Raw genomic sequence first — 13060 nt, forward strand, 5'->3', positions numbered from 1 at the left:
GAATATTTCTGTAAAAAATCAGTCAAGGAACTAATGAAAAAAGGATATAACATATACCTAAAACATGGGGAGGAGAAAAGAATGAGTTCAAATGACCATCAACTTAATATAGACTGCTATATGCAGAAGAAGTTATATACAAACCCAATGGTAACTATGTATCAAAAAATACTAATATGCAAAGAAAAAGGATGAAGAAATCCAAATATATCACTAAGGAAAAGCAGCAAAACATGAAAGGGAGAAAGACAAAAAAGGATCAGAGAAATCTTCAGAAGCAACCACAAAACAAGTAATGAAATGACAACAAATACATCAATAAATCAGTAATTACTTTGAATGTAAATAAACAGTCCAATCAAAAGACACAGGATGACAGAATGGATAAAGGAAAAAAAAAGGCCCATCTATATGCTACATACAAGGGACTCATTTTAAACCTAAAGACACCTGCATATTGAAAGGATAGAGAAACATCTATCATGCCAAAGGATGTCAAAAGAAAGCTGGATAGCAATTCTTATATACAACAAAGTAGATTTTGTTTTAAAACAAAGACTGTAACAGGGGTGCCTGGGTGGCTCAGTTAAGTGTCCAACTTTGGCTCAGGTCATGATCTCACAGCTTATGGGTCCGAGCCTCACATCAGGCTCTGTGCTGACAGTTCAGAGCCTGGAGTCTGCTTTGGGTTCTGTGTCTCCTTCTCTCTCTGCCCCTCCCTGGCTCACACTCTGTCTCTGTCTCTCAAAAAATAAATAAATGTTAAAAAAAAATTTTAGTAAAAATAAAACTAACAAAAGACAAAGAAGGACACTATATATCAATAAAGGGGGCAATCCAACAAGACGACATAACAATTGTAAATATTTATGCACCCAACATAGGAGTGCCCAAATACATAACACAGTTAATAAAAAACATAAAGGAACTAATCAATAGTAATACAATAGTAGGGGACTTTAACATCCCACATACAACAATGGACAGATCTAAACAGAAACTCAACAAGGAAATAATGGCTTTGAATGACACACCGGAACAAATGGATTTAACAGATATTTTCAGAACATTCCATCCTAAAACAGAATACATGTTCTTTTCAAGCGCACATGGAACATTCTCCAGAATAGATCACACATGTTAGCCCACAAAACAAACCTGAACAAATTTCAAGATTGAAAATTTTTTCTGACCACAACACTATGACACTAGGAATCAATCACAAGAAAAAATTGAGAACACACACATGGAGGTTAAATAACATGCTACCAAACTATGAATGGGTCAACCAGGAAATAAAAGACAAAATGAAAAAGTACATGGAAACAAATGAAAATGAAAACACAATGGTCCAAAACCTCTGAGATGCAGCAAAAGAAGTTTTTAAAGGAAGACTATAGCAATACAGGCCTACCTCAAGAAACAAGAAAAATCTCAAATAAACAACCTAACCTTGCACCTAAAGGAGCTATAAAAAGAACAAAACATAAAACCAGGGGCGCCTGGGTGGCTCAGTTGGTTAAGCGTCCAACTTTGGCTCCAGTCATGACCTCACAGTTCATGGGTTCAAGCCCCATGTTGGGCTCTGTGCTGACAGCTCAAAGCCTGGAACCTGCTTCGGATTCTGTTGTCTCCCTTTCTCTCTGCTCCTCTCCCACTCATGCTCTGTCTCAAAAATAAAACATTAAAAAAAAATTAAAAAATAACATATAACCAGCAGAATGAAAAAATAAAAATAGAGCAGCAATTGATGATATAAAAGCTAAAAAAACAATAGGACAATCAATGAAACCAGGAGATGATTCTTTGAAAAAAAAAACAATAAAATTGATAAACTTCTGGCCAGACTTAGCAAGAAAAAAGAGAAAGGACCCAAATAAAATTACAAACGAGAAAGGAGAAATAACACCACAGAAATACAATAACATCATAAGAGAATATTATGAAAAACTATGTGTCAACAAATGGGACAAACTGGAAAAAAATTGATAAATTCCTAGTAACATACAAACTACCAAACTGAAACAGAAAGAAATAGAAAATTTGAACAGACTGATAATCAGCAAAGAAATTGAATCAGTAATCAAAAAATAACCAAAAAACAAAAGTCCAGGACCAGACAGCTTTACAGATGAATTCTACCAAACAGAAGAGCTAATATCTATTCTGTTCAACCTATTCCATAGTCTTAGAAACGAAAGGAAAACTTCCAAATTCATTCCATGAGGTCAGCATTACCCTAATACCAAAACCCGATAATGACACCGCAAAAACCAGAACTACAGGCTAATATCTCTGATGAACATAGATGCAAAAATCCTCAACAAAATACTAACAAACCCAGTCCAATAATACATTTAAAAAATAATTCACCACAATCAAGTGGGATTTATTCCTGGGTTGCAAAGATGATTCAATATTTGCAAATTAATGCAATATATCACGTCAATAACGGAAAAGATAAGATCCACATGATCATTTCAACAAACGCAGGAAAAACATTTTTACAAGGTGCAACATCCTTTCATGATAAAAACCCTCAACAAAGTAGGTTTAAAGGGAATATATCTCAATAAAGGCCATCCATGAAAACCCACAGCTAACATCATCCTCAGTGGGGAAAAACTGAGAGGCACCTGGGTGGTTCAGTTAAACGTCCAACTCTTGATTTCAGCCTAGGTCATGATTCCAGGGTCATAGGATCAAGCCCTGCATCAGGCTCCATGCTGTCAGCACAAGAATCCTGCTTAGGGTTCTCTCCCTTTCTCTCTGCTCCACCCCTCTCTCAAAAATAAACTTTTTAAAAAATGAGGAAAAACTGAGAGCCTTTTCCGTAAGGTCAAGAACAAGACAAGGATGTCCACTGTCACCACTTCATTCAACATAGTATTGAAGTATTAGCCACAGCAAACAGACAACAAAAGAAGTAAAAGACATCCAAATTGGTAAGGAAGAAGTACAATTTTCACTATTTGTAGATGACATGATACTAATATAGAAAACCCAAAAGACTCCACCAAAAAATTGCTAGAACTGATAAATTCAGTAAAGTTGCAGGATACAAAATCAATCAACAGAAATCTATCACATTTCTATACAACAATAACAAAGCAGCAGAAAGAGAAATTAAGAAAACAATCCCATTTACAATTACACCAAAAATAATAAGATACCTAGGAATAAATCTAAACAAAGAGGTGAAAGACTTGTACTCTACAAACCATAAAACACTGATTAAAGAAATTGAACATAACACAAAGAAATGGAAAGACATTCCATGCTCATGGATTGGAAGAATATTGTTAAAATATCTATATTGTTAAGTATTGTTAAAATGTCTATACTACCCAAAGTAATCTACAGATTTAATGTAATCCCTATCAAAATACTAACAGCATTTTTCATAGTACTGGAACAAACAATCCTAAAATTTGTATGGAACCACAAAAGACCGCAAATAGCCAAAGCAATCTTGAAAAAGAAGAGCAAAGCTGGTGGCAAATACAGTGCACAAAAATAGACAAATAGATCAATGGGAAAGGCCAAAAAATCCAGAAATAAACCCACAATTATATGGCCAATTAAATCTTCGACAAAGCAGGAAAGAATATCCAATGGGAAAAAAGTGGTCTCTTCAACAAATGGTGTTGGAAAAACTGGACAGCAACATGCAAAAGAATGACACTGAACCACTTTCTTACACCATACACAAAAATAAATTTAAAATGGATTAAAGACCTAAATGTGAGACAGGAAACCATTAAAATCCTAGAGAAAGAACACAGGTAGTAACTTCTTTGACATTAGATGTAGCAACTTCTTTTTGGTACATCTCCTGAGGCAAGGGAAACAAAAGCAAAAATAAACTATTGGGATTATATCAAAATAAAAAACTTCTGCACAGCAAAGGTAACAATCAACAAAACTAAAAGGCAACCTACAGAATGGGAAAATACATTTGCAAGTGACATATCTGATAAAGGGTTAGTATCCAAAATATATAAAGTACTTCTACAACTCAACACCCAGAAAACAAATAATCCTACTTAAAAATAGGCAGAAAACATGAACAGATAGTTCTCCAAAGACATCCAGATGGCCACATGAAAAAGTGCTCATCATCACTTATCATCAGGGAAATGGAATCAAAACTACAAAGAGATATCACCTCACATCTGTCAGAATAGTTAAAATCAACAACATAAAAAAAATAACAGGTGTTGGTGAGGATGTGGAGAAAGGGGAACACTCTTACACTGTCGGTGGGAATGCAAGCTGGTGCAGTCACTTGAGGAAACAGTATGGAGTCGTCTCAAGAAGTTAAAAATAGAACTACCCTACAATCCAGCAATCATACTACTGAGTATTTACCCCAAGAATACAAAAACACTAATTCAAAGGGATACATGCACCAGTATATTTATAGCAGCTTTATAATAGCCAAATTAGGGAAAGAGCCCAAATGTCCACTGGCTGATGAGTGGATAAAGATGTGGTGTGTGTGTGTGTGTGTATACATATATATGTATATACACATATACATATATATACTTATACATACATACACACACACACACACACACACACACACACACACACAATGTAATATTACTCGGCCATTAAAAAGAATGAAATCTTGGGGCGCCTGGGTGGCTCAGTCGGTTGGGCAGCCGACTTCGGCTCAGGTCACAATCTCGCGGTCCATGAGTTCGAGCCCCGCATCAGGCTCTGTGCTGACAGCTCGGAGCCCGGAGCCTGTTTCAGATTCTGTGTCTCCCTCTCTCTCTGACCTCCCCTGTTCATGCTCTCTCTCTGTCTCAAAAATAAATAAGTGTTAAAAAAAAAAAAATTAAAAAAAAAAAAAAAAAAGAATGAAATCGTGACATTTGCATCAACATGGAGGAACTAGAGAGTATAATGCTGAGTGCAATAAGTCAGTTCACAGAAAGAAAAATACGATTTCACTCATGTGGAATTTAAGAAATGAAACAAGCAAAGAGAAAAAGTAACAGAGAGAGAGAGAGAGACAAATCAAGAAACAGACTCCTTATGAGCAATTATATGCCAATAAAATGGACAATCTGAAAGAAATGGACAAATTCCTAGAAACATATACACTACCAAAACTGAAACAGGAAGAAATAGAAAATTTGAACAGACCAATAACCAGTAAGGAAATCGAATTAGTAATAAAAAATCTCCCAAAAAACAAGAGTCCAGGGCCAGATGGCTTTCCAGGGGAATTCTACCAAACATTTAAGGAAGAGTTAACACCTATTCTTTTAAAGCTGTTCCAAAAAATAGAAATGGAAGGAAAACTTCCAAACTCTTTCTATGAAGCCAGCATTACCTTGATTCCAAAACCAGACAAGAGACCCCACTAAAAAGGAGAACTATAGACCAATTTCCCTGATGAACATGGATGAAAAGTCCTCAACAAGATACTACCTAACCAGATCCAACAATGCATTAAAAAAATTATTCAACATGATAAAGTGGGATTTATACCTGGAATGTAGGGCTGGTTCAATATCCACAAATCAATCAATATGATACATCATGTTAATAAAAGAAAGAACAAGAACCATATGATCCTCTCAATAGATGCAGAGAAAGCATTTGACAAAATACAGCATACTTTCTTGATAAAAACCCTCAAGAAAGTAGGAATAGAGCATACCTCAAGATCATAAAAGCCATATATGAAAGACCCACAGCTAATATCATCCTCCATGGGGAAAAACTGAGAGCTTTCCCCCTAAGGTCAGGAACAAGACAGGGATGTCCACTCTCACCACTGTTATTCAACATAGTATTGGAAGTCTTAGCCTCTGCAATCAGACAACACAAAGAAATAAAAGGCATCCAAATCGGCCAGGAGGAGGTCAAACTTTCACTCTTCGCAGATGACATGATACTCTATATGGAAAACCCAAAAGATTCCACCAAAACACTGCTATAATTGATTCATAAATTCAGCAAAGTTGCAGGATATAAAATCAACACACAGAAATCGGTTGCATTCCTATACACCAACAATGAAGTGACAGAAAGAGAAATCAAGGAATTGATCCCATTTACAGTTGCACCAAAACCCATAAAATACCTAGGAATAAATCTAACCAAAGAGGTGAAAAATCTATACACTGAAAACTAGAAAGCTTATGAAATAATTGAAGAAGACACACACACACACCAAAAAAAAAAAAAAAAAGAAAAAATGGAAAAAAATTCCATGCTCCTGGATAGGAAGAATATTGTTAAAATGTTGATACTACCCAAAGCAATCTACATATTCAATGCAATCCCTATCAAAATAACACCATCATTCTTCACAGAGCTAGAACAAACAATCCTAAAATTTGTATGGAACCAGAAAATACCCCGAATAGCCAAAGCAATCTTGAAAAAGAAAACCAAATCAGGAGGCATCACAATCCCGGACTTCAAGCTATACTACAAAGCTGTAATCATCAAGACAGTATGGTACTGGCATAAGAACAGACACTCAGATCAATGGAATAGAATAGAGAACCCAGAAATGGACCCACAAACGTATGGCCAATTAATCTTTGACAAACCAGGAAAGAATATACAATGGAATAAAGACAGTCTCTTCAGCAAATGGTGCTGGGAAAACTGGACAGTGACATGCAGAAGAATGAACCTGGACCACTTTCTTACACCATACACAAAAATAAGCTTAAAATTAATGAAAGTTCTAAAAGTAAGACAGGAAGCCATCAAAATCCTTGAGGAGAAAGCAGGCAAAAACCTCTTTGGCCTTGGCCACAGCAACTTCTTACTCAACATGTCTCCAGAGGCAAGGGAAACAAAAGCAAAAATGAACTACTGGGACCTCATCAAAATAAAAAGCTTCTACACAGTGAAGGAAACAATCAGCAAAACTAAAAGGCAACTGACAGAATGGGAGAAGATATTTGCAAATGACATATCAGATAAAGGGTTAGTATCTAAAATCTATAAAGAACTTATCAAACTCAACACCCAAACCCCCCCCCCCAAATAATCCAGTGAAGAAATGGGCAAAAGACATGAATAGACACTTCTCCAAAGCAGACATCCAGATGGCCAACCGACATGAAAAAATGCTCAACATCACTCATCATCAGCGAAATACAAATCAAAACCACAATGAGATACCACCTTACACCAGTCAGAATGTCTAACATTAACAACTCAGGTAACAACAGATGCTGGTGAGGATGCGGAGAAAGAGGATCTCTTTTGCATTGTTGGTGGGAATGCAAGCTGCCGCAGCTACTCTGGAAAACAGTATGGAGGTTCCTCAGAAAACTAAAAATAGAACTACCTTACAACTTAGCAATTGCACTAGTAGGCATTTATTCAGGTGATACAGGTGTGCTGTTTTGAAGAGACATATGCACCCCCATGTTTATAGCAGCACTATCAACAATAGCCAAAGTATGGAAAGAGCCCAAATGTCCATCAATGGATGAATGGATAAAGAAGAAGTGATATATATATATATATACACATATATACATATATGTATGTGACATATATATATATATATACATATATATATATATATAGATACACACACACACACACACACACACACACATACACACAATGGAGTATTACTTGGCAATCAAAAATAATGAAATCTTGCCATTTGAAACTATGTGGATGGAACTGGAGGGTATTCTGTTAAGTGAAATTAGTCAAAGAAAGACAAAAATCATATGACTTCATTCATATGAGGACTTCAAGAGACAAAACAGATGAACATAAGGGAAGGGAAACAAAAATAATATAAAAACAGGGAGGGGGACAAAACAGAAGAGACTCACAAATATGGAGAACAAACTGAGGGTTACTGGAAGAGTTGTGGGAGGGGGGATGGGCTAAATGGGTAAGGGGCAGTAAGGAATCTACTCCTGAAATCATTGTTGCACTACATGCTAACTAATTTGGATGTATATTTAAAAAAATAAAAAATTTAAAAAAAAAGAAAGAAAAGAAACAGACTCTTAATTATAGAGAACAAACCAGAAGGGAGATGGGTAGGCAGATGAGTTAAATAGGTGATGGGGATTAAGGAGTGCACTTCCTTGATGAGAATTGGGTGATGTATAGAAATGCTGAATCGCTATGTACACCTGAAACTAATATAACATTGTATGTTAACTAACTGGAATTAAAAAAAAAAAAAAAGACATTACAGAGAACTATAGACCAATATCCCTGATGAATACTGATGCAAAAATCCTGAACAAAATCTAGCAAAAAAAATTCAACAGCACATCAAAAGTGTGAAATAGGATTTCTTCCTGGAATGCAAGGATGGTTCAACACACAACAAATGATCAATGCAATCCACCACATTAACAGAATGAAGGAAGGACCAAAAAAAAAAAAGATTATCTTAATTCAGAAAAATCATTTTACAAATTTAACACCCTTTCATGATTAAAAACACTCAACAAAGTAGAATTAGTAGGAAACTATCTGAATATAATAAAGCCCATATGTGAAAGGCCTATAACTAACATCACATTCAATGAAAAGACTGAAACTTTTCTTATAAGATCAGGAATACGACAAGGATCCCTACTTTCACTTCTATTCAACATTGTTTTCAAAGTCCTAGCCAGGACCATTAGTTAAGAAAAAGAAACGGTATTCAAATTGGAAAGGAAGAGTCAAATTATCTGTTTGTAAGTGACATGATCTTATATGCAGGAAACCCTAGAGATCACACGCACACACACACACACACACACCTATTAGAACTAGTAAATTCAGCAAAGTTGCAAGATACAAAATCAACACGCAAAAATCCATTGCATTTTTATACACTAAAAATGAACAATCTGAAAAGGAAATTAAGAAAACAGTTCCATTACAATAGCATCGAAAAGAATAAATAGAAGTTTCACCAAGATGAAAGATTTGTACATGGAAAACTACAATTAAACTTCTGTGAGAAATTAAAGAAGACACAAATAAGTGGAAAGACATCTTGTGTTCTTGGATTGAAAGACTTCAGGATATTGTTAAATCTACAGATTTAATGTAATCTTTTCAAAAATGCCATTTTTTGCAAGAATAGAGAAATCCATCCTAAAATTCATATGAAGTCTCAGAAGACCCCCAAAAGCCAAAACACTCTTGAGAAAGAACAAAGTAGGTTTATTCCAGGAAGATGGCAGAGTGAAGGGGTCTTGATCTTACCTCCTCCCGTGGACGTATCATGGCAATAGCTACATATAATGCAACTCACCCTCAAAACAACATGAAGAATGGCAGAATACATCTGTGACACTTAAACACATAAAGAAGAAACCACAGTGAGAAAGGTAGGAGAAGAGACGTGGTCAGGAATGAAACCTCCAAGACAGCCATCCATAGCAGGAGGGATATCACAGGTGCAGATGTCCTCCCTGAAGAGTAAACAGACTAAGCCCCACACTGGACATCCTGGCCCTGAAGACTTGCACTAAGGAAACAAGCACTCATAACAAATGGATTTGAAAATCAGTGAGGCTTAACTCCAGGAGAGCTGGAAGGCTATAGGAAACAGAGACTTGGCTCTTAAAGGGCCAGTGCTATATCACTCTTTCTAAAATCCAGCACAAAAACAGCAGTTTAAAATTGCTTGGATTATGCATGAAGGAGATTAACTAATTTTATGGTATGTGCCAGAGAGGCAGGCATATGTAGGAGCTTTCTCCAGGAACAGAAATGCAAATTGGCACCATTTTTCTTGCCTACCTTCAGCCTAGCTGGCCAGAAGCTGGGAGGAGCCAGTTCTATTGTTTTCCATCTGCCTTGCTAGCACTGCTCATGGTGCCCTGGAGTTTCTCTGAGGACCCACCTCAAGTAGGCACCCCTCCGAAATTAGCTCCTGTCCCACCACACCTGAGTTGGGACCAGCATCCCCCCAGAGTCACTAGTGCCCCCCCAAACCCCGTAGGCAGCCCTGGCAAGACTGGTACCCTTCCAAAGCAAATCCTTCCCTAAGAAATTGGAGAGCCTCACCCACCAGCATGCTCACAATGGTCATGCCAGTCAGCAGCCAGTCACTCTGGTGGGGGGAGGTCTGTCCACCAGTGCACCTGTAATAGTTATGCCAGTCATTGTAGTCACCCACCCCGGGAACCAACCCTGCCCACCAGTGTGCACACAGCAGTTGTGTCATAATGGGAGGGCACATGCAGCCCACACAGGGGACACCCAAGAGCACCTGCTTCTGGTGACCAGGGAGGATTGTGCTACTGTGCCCCACAGGACACTCACTGTCTACATAAGGTCACTCTTTTCAAGACCAGGAGATGTAGCTAACCTACCTAATACATAGAAACAAACACAGAGAGTTAGACAAAATGAGGACACAGACGAATATGTTCTAAGTAAAAGAATAAGACAAAAAGCTCAGAAAAAGAACTAAGCAAAATGGAGGTAAGCAATCTATCTGATAAAGAAATCAAAGGAATGGTCATAAAGATACTTAACAGATTTAAGACAAGAGTAGATGAACTCAGTGAGAACTTCAACAAGGAGATAGAAAATATTAAAAAAAGAACCAATCAGAGCTGAAGAATATAATAACTGAAATGAAAAATACCCTAGAGGAAATCAACAGATTAAAGGATAGAGAAGAACGGATCAGTGATCTGGAAGACAGAGTAATGGAAAGCATCCGTGCTGAACAGCAAGAAGAAAAAAAATTTTTTAAATGAGGATATGCTAAGGCAACTCTGCAACAACATCAAAAATAATAACATTTGCATTATAGGGGTCCCAGAAGGAGAAGAGAGGAAATAAAGGAACAGAAAACTTGTTTGAAGAAATAATAGCTGAAAACTTCCCCAACATGAGGAAGGAGGCAGACATCCAAGTCTAAGAATCACAGAGCACCTCAAACAAGTTGAACCCAAGGAGGTCCATACCAGGACATATAAAAATTAAAATGTCAAAAATTAAAGATAAGGAGAGAATCTTAAAAGCAGCAAGAGAAAAGAAAATAGTTATAAGGGAAATCCCATAAGGCTATCAGCTGGTTTTTCAACAGAAACTCCGCAGGCCAGAAGGGAGTGAGTGGCATGATCTAGTCAGTGCTGAAAGGAAAAAATCCTACAGCCAAGAATACTCCACCTGGCGAGGTTATCATTCAGAATTGAAGGAGAGATAGAGTTTCCCAGACAAAAGTCAGAGTTCATCACCACTAAAGATTAGAAGAAATGTTAAAAGGACATCTTAATTTTTTTAAATTTTATTTTGATTTTGTTTTTAATGTTTATTTATCTTTGAGAGAGAGACACACACAGTGGGCACAGGGTAGGGGCAGAGAGAGAGGGAGACACAGACTCTGAAGTAGGCTCCAGGCTCTGAGCTGTCAGCACAGAGCCCCATGCAAGTCTCAAACCCATGAACCGTGAGATCATGACCTGAGCTGAAGTCGGATGGTCAATGAACTGAGCCCCTGAAGCACCCCAGAAGGGCACATTTAAATGGAAATGAAAAGGTCATACTTAGAAGTTAGAAAATTGTGGAAGAAAAAAATTCACCAGTAAAAGCAAACATATAAAGATATAGATCAATCACTTATAAAACTAGCATATAGGTGGAAAAGATAAAAAGTTGTACAATTATATCTATAAAAATTAGTTAAGGATACATGAAATAAAAATATGTAAAACATGATATCATATACACACATGGGGTAAAACGTGCATGGGGTAAAAATGTAGTGCTTTTATTTTTTTTTTTTTAACGTTTATTTTTGAGAGAGAGAGAGAAAGAGAGAGAGAGAAAGAGCATGAACAGGGGAGGGTCAGAGAGAGGGAGACACAGAATCATTCTATAAGGCCAGCATTACCCTTATACCAAAACCAGACAAAGACACTACAAAAAAAATAAAATTACAGACCAATATCCCTGATGAACATGAATGCAAATATCCTCAGCAAAATTTTGGCAAACTGAATTCAAAAATACATTTATAAAGTCTCACTTATCACCATCAAGTGGAATTTATTTCAGGGATGCAAGGATATTCAATATCTGCAAATCAGTCAACATGACACACCATATTAACAAAATGAACGATAAAAAAATATATATACAATCATCTCAGTAGCTGCATAAAAAGCATCTGACAAAATTCAACACCTGTTCATGATTAAAAACGCTCAATAAAGAGGGTGTAGAGGGAACATCCCTCAAGATATTAAAAGCCATATATGACAAACCCACAGCTAACATACTCAATGGTGAAAAATTGAAACCTTTTCCTCCAAGACTAGGAACAAGACAAAGGTGTTCACTTTCATCACTTTCATTCAATATAGTACTGGAGGTCTCTAGCCACAGCAATCAGACAACAAATAAAAGGCACCCAAATTGGTAAGGAAAAAGTAAAACTATCACTATTTTCAGAGGATATGATACCATATATAGAAAAGCCTAAAGACTTCACCAAAAACCTAATATAACTAATAAATGAGTTCAGTAAAGTTGCAAGATACAAAATTAATATGCAGAAATCTGTTGCAATACTATACACTAATAACAAAATAGCAGAAAGAGAAATTAAGAAACAATCCTATTTACAATTGCATCAAAAAGAATAAAATACCTAGGTGAAAGATATGTACCTTGAAAACTATAAGATGTTAATGAAAAAAACTGAAGACAGTACAAATAAATAGAAAGACATACCATGCTCATGAACTGGAAAGATATTATTAGAATGTCCACATTACCAAAGCAATCTACAGATTCAATGCAATTTCTATCAAAATAACAATATTATTTTTCACAGAACTAAAAGAAAAAAATCTTAAAATTTCTGTGGAACCACAAAAGATCCCAAATAGCCAAATCAATCTTGAGAAGAACAAAGCTAGAGGTATCACAACCTCAGATTCAAACTACACTACAAAGTAATCAAAACAATGTGGAACTGGCACAAAAACAGACACTTAGATCCTAACAGAACAGAATAGAGAGCCCAGAAATAAACCCACACTTATATGGTCAATTAACCCATGACAAAGGAGGCAAGAAT

The sequence above is a fragment of the Panthera pardus genome, unplaced genomic scaffold, assembly GCF_024362965.1.
Source record: "Panthera pardus isolate Hobbes unplaced genomic scaffold, ASM2436296v1 HiC_scaffold_17, whole genome shotgun sequence".
Classification (NCBI taxonomy): domain Eukaryota; kingdom Metazoa; phylum Chordata; class Mammalia; order Carnivora; family Felidae; genus Panthera; species Panthera pardus.